Raw genomic sequence first — 12,007 nt, forward strand, 5'->3', positions numbered from 1 at the left:
GATCCAGTATAGCAATTGCTGCTGTTCTACTTTGTACCACTACTTTGATTCATTGCTCGTACATTTTGTACATTTATACAGTTTTGTATACTTGATGGCATTCTTTGGCAAGATGTCTTGTGTTATCAATATGTAACATATTTTGCGAGTTCATATTTCTTATGGATGAGGAAGGAAATGCACCTGGTAAAAGACATAATGCGGCAAGTCAGTCTCACAGACATCAAGATGAGTAGAATGCTTTTAACTGTACAACACAATTGTTATCCCATTCAAAAACCTGTGTATATGAATATGTACATATTACAAAAGTTTTGTAAAGAGATATATTTTTTATGCGGAAATAAAGCATTTGTAAGTTATTAAATATGTTGTGTAAAATTTCACATGTAAATGTCATGTAAGATCAAAAAATGTTTTGTATTTTTTTTTTTTTCTTTATCAGCAATGTACAAATCCTTAATTTATATATAAAATATGAAATAATGAAGCTCAATCTATTTCTTTTCATTGACAGAGGTGCCTCCATTATGAAACCCTGCTACGGTATTTGCAGTGGAAGAAACGATGTTGCAGTGGACTTATCAGAGAGCTTTTATCAGTCTGCTGTTTTTCTCCGTTTACAGATTTTAATGAGTTCTCCACATGCTGACCGCAGCTTGGTTTAACCGAAATAAGCACGGACATTATCTCTGTCCAAGGGACACTTTAGATCTTTAAAGACTGCAGCAATGCATGGTGGCCAATAATCTTTAACAATAACACCTGGTGTGAGCAGAAATTCGGTCTCAACCTTTGAAACACATTGTAAAGGTGAAATGGTATATAACTTAACGCCCATTATCCATTGCACACATTCAAAAGGGAGTCAAACTGCAGCATTAGCTACTCTTAATGTTCTTTGTCTCCGCTGTGAGGGGAGTGTCATTTAGCCTGCCTCGCTCTGTGGGTGGTTACAAATAGCTGATCATTTACTCCAGAAAAGGAACAAAATGACCGGTACTTTGCAGGTATAAATTACAGTAATTTACTTTTTTTTTTAGTGGGCAATTTTGATGATTGGCCATTTATGGACACTATTATAGGTACAGTTGGGTACAAATGAGATTATTTTCCCCACACAAGAAATAAATGCGTTGGCGCCTGAGCCTTCTTTTGTACAAAGAACAGACGATACAAGTTATCTACAGTATGAGCATTTGTAACAAACTGTATTTCTATGGAAAACAGCGGTCTGAGAAGAGTTTTAGCGAAGGTATCTTATTTAAAGTTGAATGTTCAAACAAATCAGATGAAGTAGAGTAACAGAAATTATAGAAAGGGGAAAGTCATTGGCTTCCCAAAATCACTTTGAGACGGACTGGATTGAAGTAGGTGGATAATTGCCACAGGCTTGACGACATGAAACGGTGGCAGTTTGTCAGGAGGACATTATGTAACTGACCGAGATGAAGCTAATTGCAGTAATCAAAGTAGAGAGGATCAGCAAAAGAGTGTGACTGAGATCACAGAACGCTCAATAAAGAAAGTATGAAGAGGACCCATAAACATTAAACTTGCATTCGACTGGCAGGGACAGGTTTGATTTCAGACTCGGGTTAAGCATATTTAAAGTGTGGGATTTGAGTATGGATTAGAAATATTTACCAGAGGGATTTTTCACTGAAGTTGCTCCGAAGCTTCATCAAGCAGATTTCACCCAAAGGGTGGTGATGTAAAGTAAGCTGGTGCTAGGCTGAGATGTCCAATAGGCTCAGTGTGTTTGTTCATTATGAGTGTATGCTCAGAGTAATGCACTAATAGTAACACCTTTTAAACACTGACTTTGACCCCCCGTTTGCTCTTAGAATGCCACATATATTTATGAGAGCTCTGGTTTCTGTGTCGGCGAATCCCTTGAGGAACCTCTCCAGTGTTCAGCGGTGGGCGTCGGCTGCAGTTCGTGCCATGTCATCCTACTGACGCTCAGTTGAGATCTGGTGACTGAGCAGGTTAGTGCGGTATAAGCTGATGTCACTGTCCTGTTCACAGAGGCATTTGTGGTCTGTCGGCGTGGGCATGTGCCTGCTGGAGAGAATCAATTTGCAGAGGAGCATGCGCGGGTACAATGAAGGGATGTTCCTGGCTGCCTCTGATGTTCAGATACCCCGTGGCGTTCCTCCCCTCTCATCAAGGGGGTGAATGTGTGCCGTGAAATCACACCACACAACATCGACAGCCGGCAGTACTGACGCATTGCATGACAGACGGAAGCACTCGCGGTTTTGTAAATATCAGAAGTTCTCTCTAGCAGAAAGCGACAGGGACTCTTATTGATCTGAAGGAGCATTGTGGATAGAATCCTCCAGCATGTGGAGGTTTTCCACTCCTTATCCTGTATCGCACAATGTCTTCTGTTTACAGAGAGAAGCTGAAGTTGTTGGTTTTCTCTCCCTTACACGGGTCAAAGCATAATGAGTTGTGTGGGCTATCATTGGTTTTTCTGGCTCCAATTTGCCGGATTGTCAGTTGACTAACTAGCTTGTCTCTCACTGCATAGTTCAGTCTTTCACTAATGAGCCATTTCCAACCACTCTGCTCTCATTGGCCAGATGTCCTCAGGGCGGTGGACGTTCTTGATACAGATGGCAAGCCGGTGAGAAAGGAAAACCCCAAAGAAATATCAAGGGTTTTTTTAGTCACTTAAATGCAGATAAAGCTATCTGAATCATCTCGTCTTGATTGTCTCATGATTTTAAAACATATTTATATTTTTGCTCAGCGTTTTCATCTCCACATTTGACTAAAGAAATCATGGATCCATTTTGCTCTGGCAGATTTTTAAGACATTCAGCAGACATTCCTCATGATTCGTGCACTAAATAGCATTTTCACTGATCATGTCTTGGAAAATATACTGGAAGTTAATATTACGTCGAACAGTTTCTGAGAGCAGGTCCTAGAAGAGTTTTATAGTTTAATATACTCTTTTTAATCTTAAAGTGGGTGAATAATGTAAATTCCACCATAACCATTTCAGCTAAATCAATTTTTAACCCACAGTTAAATCACATGGCCACTGGGAAATAGCCTACAGTCCAGTAAATCAGAGAAGTCTCTGGTTGATATGAATAGAAGGATGTTAAACTGAGGTCAATGAGCACTATCATCATGAAAGCAAGGGGGCGGGAGTGTGAGTGTGTGTCTGTCAGGTGGAGGGGCAGGGTCACTGTTGTTAATCATGAGCACGAGGGGGATTTTGCAGAACCCTGGATCATCTGGCAGTTATCATTATAAATCATGAGCAGGGTCCATAATCTAAGGAACAGTGTGTTGTATTTAGGGCGATCCATTGGCAGAAATGGAATACAATCTTATTTAGTAGGTTGTATTTAGTGTATAATCACCTTAAAATAAGAATCGTTGTGTTTTCCTTACCTTAGAATGAGCTGTTTATATCTACATAGGGAGCCAGTCCTTTAGAGCCGGCCGCCATGTTTCTACAGTAGCCCCGAAGGGACAAACCCAACACTAGCTCTAGATCGGGCCATGTGCGTTTTTTGCGCCGGCCACCGTATTTCTCTCACCCGCATGGGAGAAGTTTCAGTCGGTTGCAATCTGCAACCAAAATCAGGAAATTTGGGGTTTTCATCAGCAGTTTCCCCCCTCTCTTCCCATTTGCTCTCTCCCCGGGACCCCTGTGTGGGGGTAAGATGACGCAAGACCTACGTTTGATAAACTGTCCTGCTTGTGCCCACATGGTGTCCACACCTCATTTAGAACTGAACTCAATGCGAGCCACGCCACCTCGGCATGTGGTCTGGCTGATCAGATCCCAATGTGAGAAAGACTACAAACTTAACAGACTTAACACTTAATGTGTCCTGGCATGATCGAATGACAAAAGTCTCATTGAAAAGACAACTGTAGCCGTGGCCCTAGATAAGAGTCTCATGTCTATTTCTTGTTGTCACTGTGAGGTTGCTGGGCAGCCAGCAGAGACACCAGGACGTTACCGTACCCAGCCAGGAATTAGAAAACAACCCAACAGTGTGTATCATGATAATTAGTGAGCTTTGGAGGTGCTATTAGGTGGATTTTGTCACTTTTGGACAGCGCCCAGGCTCGCTGTTTCTCTCTATTTTCAGTCTTTATGCTAACATAATTGGCTGCTGGCTGAAGTATCATATTAAACGTACAGAAAGTGATATCTATCTTCACTCTGCAAGAAAGCAAATAGGCTAATTCTTCTCCAAATGTCAAACTATTTTTTTTTAAATTTTCTGATTGTAGGATAATTGCATTTGAACCATTTCTTTCAATCTGTCCCTCAATCAGCTCACCCACTTCAGCTGACACGTTTGTTTGTTTCGTCTTCCTATTGCGATTGTTTAGAATACTACATAAAGATAAATAAATGTGTTCAAATCTTTTTCAATTATTTATACTTAGCATCAATAGTGAATGGATGACAGGCGATACTGTCCAATACAGAGGGTGTTTTGCTGGGTTGCATGCATCAACCATCGCATCTCAACATCACCACTGACACTTGCCATTTGTACATCAGAATCCATCACAATCAGAAACAATTACTGTACCTGACAATTACTATCATTTGTGAGTTGCAGAGACATCTTTACAATTCGCATCATTGCTGAGTGAATTCACATTACAACCTACTATAAATAATATCCATAATACCATATGGACTGGATATGCTGTACAAACACAGTGTGAACACTTAAGCTCTTCTTGGCACATGACAACTTTAATCTAATAGCAGTGCCTTGTGACACACTCCTGTAGGAAGCAGATCCACTTTGATGTGAAACAAGCGACTGAACACAACAGATTTCTTTCTTGTTCTTTGAGAAAAAATGCTTTTGACCAGCCAACGGCATCTGTCACATACAACATTATTCACTGCGGAGAATCACTTCCCCCACAAGGCAAATCCTCAAGACATCAAATTGATGCTGGTAATGAACTGCGCTGTATGGAGGATGAGCCTTATGAAGGCCACGAGTGCAGTTTTAAAAACATATGCAGCATTATTGTAATTTCAGCAGCTCTCAAAGCCTCAATCACAGCAGTCTCCTCCGCTCCCCCTGAGAATAGAAGCCCCACAACAGAAGAGAAAAGAACCCAAAAACATATCTCACTGGCTTTAAGTAGAACAGTGCTATTGAAAGGCAGTTTAAGTGGTGCACCAAGAAGCACTTAAAAAGTGTACATTTGTATTATGCATAAAATGTTACATTGAACTTAAATGCTACATTAGCACAGTGGTGCAGTATGCATTTAGAAACCAGGAACAAATGCAATTTTAAAAAACGTTCAGATTTATTCTAACACTCCGACATGTCACCATTCACCCATTCATACCCATTCATACCCTGATGGCAGGTCCACCATGTGCCACCTGCCCATCAGGACTAACTAACATTCACACACATTCACATACCGTAGGCACAGCTACGGAAGGGGGTGAGGGGTTCTTTCCTGTCCTAAAACTGTCACAAAACAATAAGCTCAGAGATGGACAAAATGGACATTTAGAGTTTACTGTGCCCTACCAAACAAGCACTACTAGGATTCTATGGTTAAACAAATAAAAAACACACACATTTTGCAGTTGTATCACATATGACAAGTTAAACACAATTAAAGAACCAGACAAGAACGAAAGTCAAGGCAAATTGTGTATATTCACATGCTATGCTTTGACCGTTTGCCACACTTCAGCCTAAACATAAATATATGTGACATTTCATCTTGTCAATGAATGTTTGGGCACGATGTACAACGTCTCAGTTAAGGACTGTGTTATAAATCATAGGACATTGACGTGTTGGGTCTGTTATCATGCATGCTTTGCAGGAAGTGGAACTCATTTCAGTATAAAACTGAAGAGGAGGGGAAACTGTGCCACACATATGATGCTATCTAAGCATATGGTTGAGCAAATTTGTCCTGCGAGGAATAATCACGTGGTCTTCTGCTGATGTTAACGTGCCACAGTGGCGCCTGCAGCGTCTTCTGAAAGAGGACATCTTAAGCTGTTACACAGCTCACAGGGAGAAGTCGAGGCTGTGCATGGCAGGGATTTGTGTCAGCTAAGTGGCAAATCTAAGCACAGGTTTATTTATTGAAGTATTTAGTTCGTTTTTTCTTTCTAGAACACCATTAAGTGTTTCTAGCCGTGAACTTCACTACGCCTCAGTGGGAAGAGACGCACCGGATGTGGTGTGTGAGTAACTATTAAGGGCAAATAGTTATTATTAGTGTGTCAAGGATCACTGGATCTGTGTGTTTTGGATGCCCTCCTGCCCAGGCTACATCAAAAGCGCAAAGGCACAGCTGCATTCTGGGATTCAAGAGCACATCAGTTCACCACATCTTTTATGTGGATGATTTGGCAGATTTTATCTGTAAGTAGATAAATCCAAATCACTCGTGCAATAAAACCGACTTTGAGCATTTTTCATTCTAGCTGTTGACTGAACGTAATGGATTTGTATTGTGGTGCTTGTACGTGCGCAATGCAAGCAGTTGGGAGTGTGGAGGCGGCTACATTCTCTTCAGATGTGAGAGGCTGTTTGATGGATGACCCAAACTGTCCCTGCAGTCTGCTGCCACTTCTGTTTGGCTTTTTGCTAAATTCGGGCGAGCCGTCTCTTTGGAACAGAGCAACATTGTAAGAACATATGTTTGCTCCACCCAATCTAATTTCAGTGAGGCCGCCATCTATTGACTTTTGGCAGTCGTTCAAATCCTACACAAGGACATTGGATTTCTCTTGGCTTACGCTTGTGTCTCCTGCCTCTAGAGACTTAGCTACCTCACACATTTATCAGAGCACACTGGTTTATAAAGGAAGGAATGATTCGTTTGGCCACGACTAACGTTTGTCCCGTTATTGTCCATTCCCTCTTCCTAAGCGTGTGGCATCAGGCCACAACATTTTCAACAGTGAGAGGTCACTCCTGAGCTTCGTGCCATTGTCTGGTTTTGCACCATTTACTATTGATTCGCACAGTTGAAGCCATATAATGAAGGTCATCTGAAAATAATTTTAAAGTCATAATCAGAATCTACACAGTTTCTTCCTGCTGCTGAATTCTAACATAGTATGGCTTTGAACAGCTGCCTCTAAATGTTGTTTGTCTGCTGGATGAATACAAAGTAAATGCAGCAAACAGAACCACGTTCCTCTAGTGAGGTATCCCCAATTGTGTAGTGTGTGCAAAAAAACTGCAAAACAGAAAGAGTTGCATAATGCATTACGTTTGAAAATGAAGTGTGAAATGTGGCAACAAAAAATATCTGCAGATGTTTCTGCTAAAAAGGCTATGCCAAACTAGCCTTGTATTTTTAGCAAGTGAGACGTTCTCAACATGCAGACATGAATATGTTCACTCAGGTATGTGTATTTGGTGACTATCCTCATACCATAATTAATAGGAGTTGCCATGTAAGTTACTGGAATATGAATGTGCGTGCGCATGCTGTTTTATTTTCACCCTGGAGGAAATTTATTGTAATACACAAGAGAAAAAAAAAACATCATAGTTCCAGTGCAGAATTTTTCACACGTACACTGCAGGTGTCTGCTTTTGTTCCCTCACAGTTGGCACATAGCTTTCGGTACAAAAGAATACCTAAACGCTGTTGTTCTGTAGCTGCACTGGCCTTCATCCTCTGCTCTGCTACAGACCATTGTTGTCCGTTGTCATCGGTTCCTTTATCCTTACTGTCTTACCTGTTTGGATGCTGCACTCCAATCCAACCAAAGAAAAGCTCACCAGCCATAAGTAGTTGACAACGTAGGGTATTCTGTTGTGTACATGCACACCACTTCACTTCAGTCAAAGTGTCTCTGCTGGCCAGGTTGCCGTGGGGTTCCAAGAGGAGTATTGCTTTTGCCAAGGAGGTTATGTTTTCGTATTGGTTTCTTTTGTCAGTCAGCAAGATTGTGGAATAACTACTGGCCTGATTTTAATACTTTGTTGAAGGGTGTAGCATGGGCCAAGGAAGAATACACAAACGTTTGGACGATCTAAATCACAGGGCAGATACACACATTGTTTTTCACTTTCGTTAACATTGTGAGATCGGGCATTCGTGGGCTTTGGTGGAGGTCTGCGCTCCCCGAGTACTCTTCTAGTTCTTAATGATTTTGGTGACCACCTGATGTTTTCTCGAGTTCCGCCACAAGGTAAAAATGCCCCTGCTACCAAACATTTATCTTTCATTTTTTTAACTGATATATGCAATATCTAAGGATGGCCAATGTGACTTAAATGAAAAGTAATCTCCAATGCAAGGTTTTCAGGCAACTTCCATATTTGAGATGATTAACCAAGCAGGCCGTGTCATAAAGCTGAGAGAGGAACAGGTTAACATTTGACCACTGGATGGTGGCAGCAGATGGTGGTTCCTCTTGTCAGAGCCATACCAGCAGTGAAATGCCACTGTCAGTTATTGTTCTGTGGTTGTCATGGCTTATGTCAAATCCATTTTCTCAGTTTGAATACATTCTGTCAGGGAAGAAAAGGCCCAAACTCAAATCTCCTCTGCCCAGTTTTTGACAGAGGGCGTCTGACAGCAAATGGCTACATTGCCCCGTCACAGATGACACATCCATCTGTCCTTGGACTGCCTCCTGTCTCTCGCAATGGCTTCATTTTCTTTAAACTAGTTTACAATGACTTACTCATCTTGTCTTGATCATCTGCCAGATTGGACTGGCGACTTTTCTGCCAGTTTTCTGCCTTTTCTGCATGGATTTTCTGCTAAATCCATGTTGATTTCTTTCGTGAGACGTTAACAACTAATCATATGTTCGGCAAAGTATTTCCCAAGTTAATTAGCAGTTCATCCCAGCATTGTTATTTAGTTATTGAAAATGTCAGCATTATTAGGTATGCCTGCAGCAGGAATATGTAAGGAAGAGGACACTTTTCCACGATGACGCTTGCTTTCGACCCTGAGGGATTTCATAGAGCTGCAGCCTACATTTGACCTGGCAGCATGCATCCAGCCTGTCAGACACTGCCGTGGCTTCGAAGGAATTTTCTTTCCTTCCGCGGCATCATGACACTCCACTCTGACTCGGCTCCAACATCCCAAACTCAGAATCCTAACTGCGTCAGAAGAATAACCAGACAGAATCTGATTCATATACAGACTCTAATTAACTGGCTTAGCTTCTGCTGTAAAAGAAAAAGAAAAAGACTTTTTTCATGTTTGGACAGAAAAACACATAAAAGGCATAATAAAATCAGAGGCTTGATACATTTAGCCGGTACAGTCAAAATTCGTACCCAAACAGGATGTCTCATTAAAATTCAGTTAATTAATTCAGCTATTCTGGAGAACCAAATGTTAACAAAACAGTTTCGTCATCAAAGCATTTACAGATCTGTCCAAGTAACAGATCAAGTTAAAATAATTGGAGACACTAGACGTCGAAGATGCCTTAAAAACTGTCACACCGTTTTTTGTTGTATGTGTTCGACTGAATTAACTTGAAACAACTCGTGCATTTAATTTGGTGACTCAGCTATGTGAGTATTAGCAAAGTGTTATTGTATAAACTTGCAGTGTGAATGAATGCAATAATGGTTTTCATTATCAGTGCGGATAATGTTATATATTGCAGTTTTTGTTGAAGAAGTTAATTTGATGGAGTCTCTTAAAAGTAAAAATGAATCTGAGACGAGATGCTTCACCAGAGTTGACTGCATTCCAGTACAACAGGTAGTCATTGTTAGCAATACCAGTTAACAACGTATTACGCCAGTATTTTGCACAGACAAACACCACAGCAACATGTCCACAGATATAAATTGGGCTGTACTGCATGACTGAGTTCATGAGACACAAATGTGACAGAAGTGCTAATAAACCGCATATTACTACAGCTGTTTTACTGTTGAGCAGCCATCTTGGATTCTGGTTCGTCCGACTCTTTGAGTTGGAAATCTGACCTCAGGCGGCGTTCCAGTATAGAAATTCTGACTTCCTAGTTTAAGTGCAACATTTAACCTATTAAATAGTGTGCTAAAGAACAGAGAGAAATGCGAGAGATAATTGTCGGGCTAGATCTGACGGAGCGTAGGCTGTGAGGTGACCACAGGCTCCCTGTGCCCTTAGCTTGCTAGATGAAGCTTAACCAATGTATTCTAGCTGGTTGAGAAGCTGCTATACTCCACTGTTGGAGACGGGCCAGAGTAGCAGAAAAAAAAAAAACTATGATGAAGGCAGTCAGACCAGCATCCCCAGCAACTAGCACCCGGGGGACTGAAGCGTCTGCTGTGGTCTGAGGACAGTTTAGCTAATTAGCCTTGAGAGCCAGTAAAGATTAGTTTGGCTTTTGACAGCTACCTCATGCTACTCCGAAAATGGGGCAATGCAACTAAAGTGTTTGTGCCGTGGTTGTTTTTAGAGGAATTACATAATGAAATATTTGAATGATTTCAGCCACCGCACTTTAAACCTGTGCATCCGCTGCATTAGGTGTCTCACTGTAATAGCATTATTTAAAACAGGATCTGTGAGTTTAGTTATTTCACATAACCAAACTGATGTCACAGGAGACTTCATATTTTCTCTTTAATATGGTTATTTTGAAGACAAATTGTGACAGATTACTGTGAACCATTTGAATGAATGCGGTTTAGGTATTTCTGCAACAGTGTGCATGTTGATGATTTGCAATCAATAAAGCTCCTTGTTGAATATAGATATAGAGACAGACGTTTCTTGGAGATTATTTATAATTCAGTAATGAAGTGCTCATTGTAGACACAGCTAACTCTGACTCTAATAAGGATAAATTCATCTGCAGTGTTGTGCTCTCTGCTAAAGTCGTGTAATATATTAAATCAACTATGGATAACAGTCATCTATTCACTTAATTATGTCCATTGGCTTAGATTGACTGCAGCTGTGCCTTTTGTATCACACTCTATTGCTAAACAAAATAATAAAAGTTATTCTGAAAACCAATGCAACGCTGATGTGAACCTCATAGTAAGTCAAAATGTCAGGATTGTTAATTTGACTGAAATATGATCCATTGCTTGACACAGCTGGTCTAGCTGATATTAAATGGAACACAGTGCAGCCTGTCTCATTATTTACAGAAACACATACAGTCCCAGTGTGCAGTGTGAGCCGTTGTAGAGGTCTTCCATCAACCGTACACCCCGTTGAAGTTCTGCATTAGCATCTTCGGGAGGGTTGTGAATTAGAAATGAAGAGGCATGTTGTGATACAGACCTCCAGACCAGCACTGGGGCTCTCTGAGGCCCCACACAAGCCACTATTTAAATTCTCCAAATAAATCCTTCTGTGGCCTGACCGGCCGGGAAGCAGTAGTTTGCAACTGCATTCGGGGGAAAGAGAGACTCATGATGGCTACATCTCTTCTTCTCCAGTGACACCAGAACATTCCCCGCTGTGATCTTCAGTCCCAAAAGCCCCAAAGAGCATCGTAGCAGTCTGACAAAACAGAGCTGTCACAGTCTGTCTGCACCGAGACAGAGAACAGACTATCTGTCTGTCTGTCTGTCTGTCTGTCTCTCTGTCTGTCTGTCTGTCTGTCTCTCTGTCTGTCTGTCTCTCTATCTGTCTGTCTGTCTCTCTGTCTGTCTGTCTGTCTGTCTCTCTGTCTGTCTGTCTGTCTCTCTGTCTGTCTATCTGTCTGTCTGTCTCTCTATCTGTCTGTCTCTCTGTCTGTCTCTCTGTCTGTCTGTCTGTCTGTCTCTCTGTCTGTCTCTCTCTCTATCTCTCTATCTGTCTATCTGTCTGTCTGTCTCTCTCTGTCTGTCTGTCTCTCTGTCTGTCTGTCTGTCTGTCTGTTTGTCTGTCTCTCTGTCTGTCTGTCTGTCTCTCTGTCTGTCTGTCTCTCTATCTGTCTGTCTGTCTCTCTGTCTGTCTTGCATTGTAAAGCACCATGAAGCAAATTTGTGATATTGGGTTGAATAAAATTGACTTGACTTCCTTCCTTCCTCCCTTC

The sequence above is a fragment of the Anarhichas minor genome, unplaced genomic scaffold (assembly GCF_050575085.1).
Source record: "Anarhichas minor isolate MPS153535 unplaced genomic scaffold, ASM5057508v1 ptg000080l, whole genome shotgun sequence".
NCBI lineage: Eukaryota > Metazoa > Chordata > Actinopteri > Perciformes > Anarhichadidae > Anarhichas > Anarhichas minor.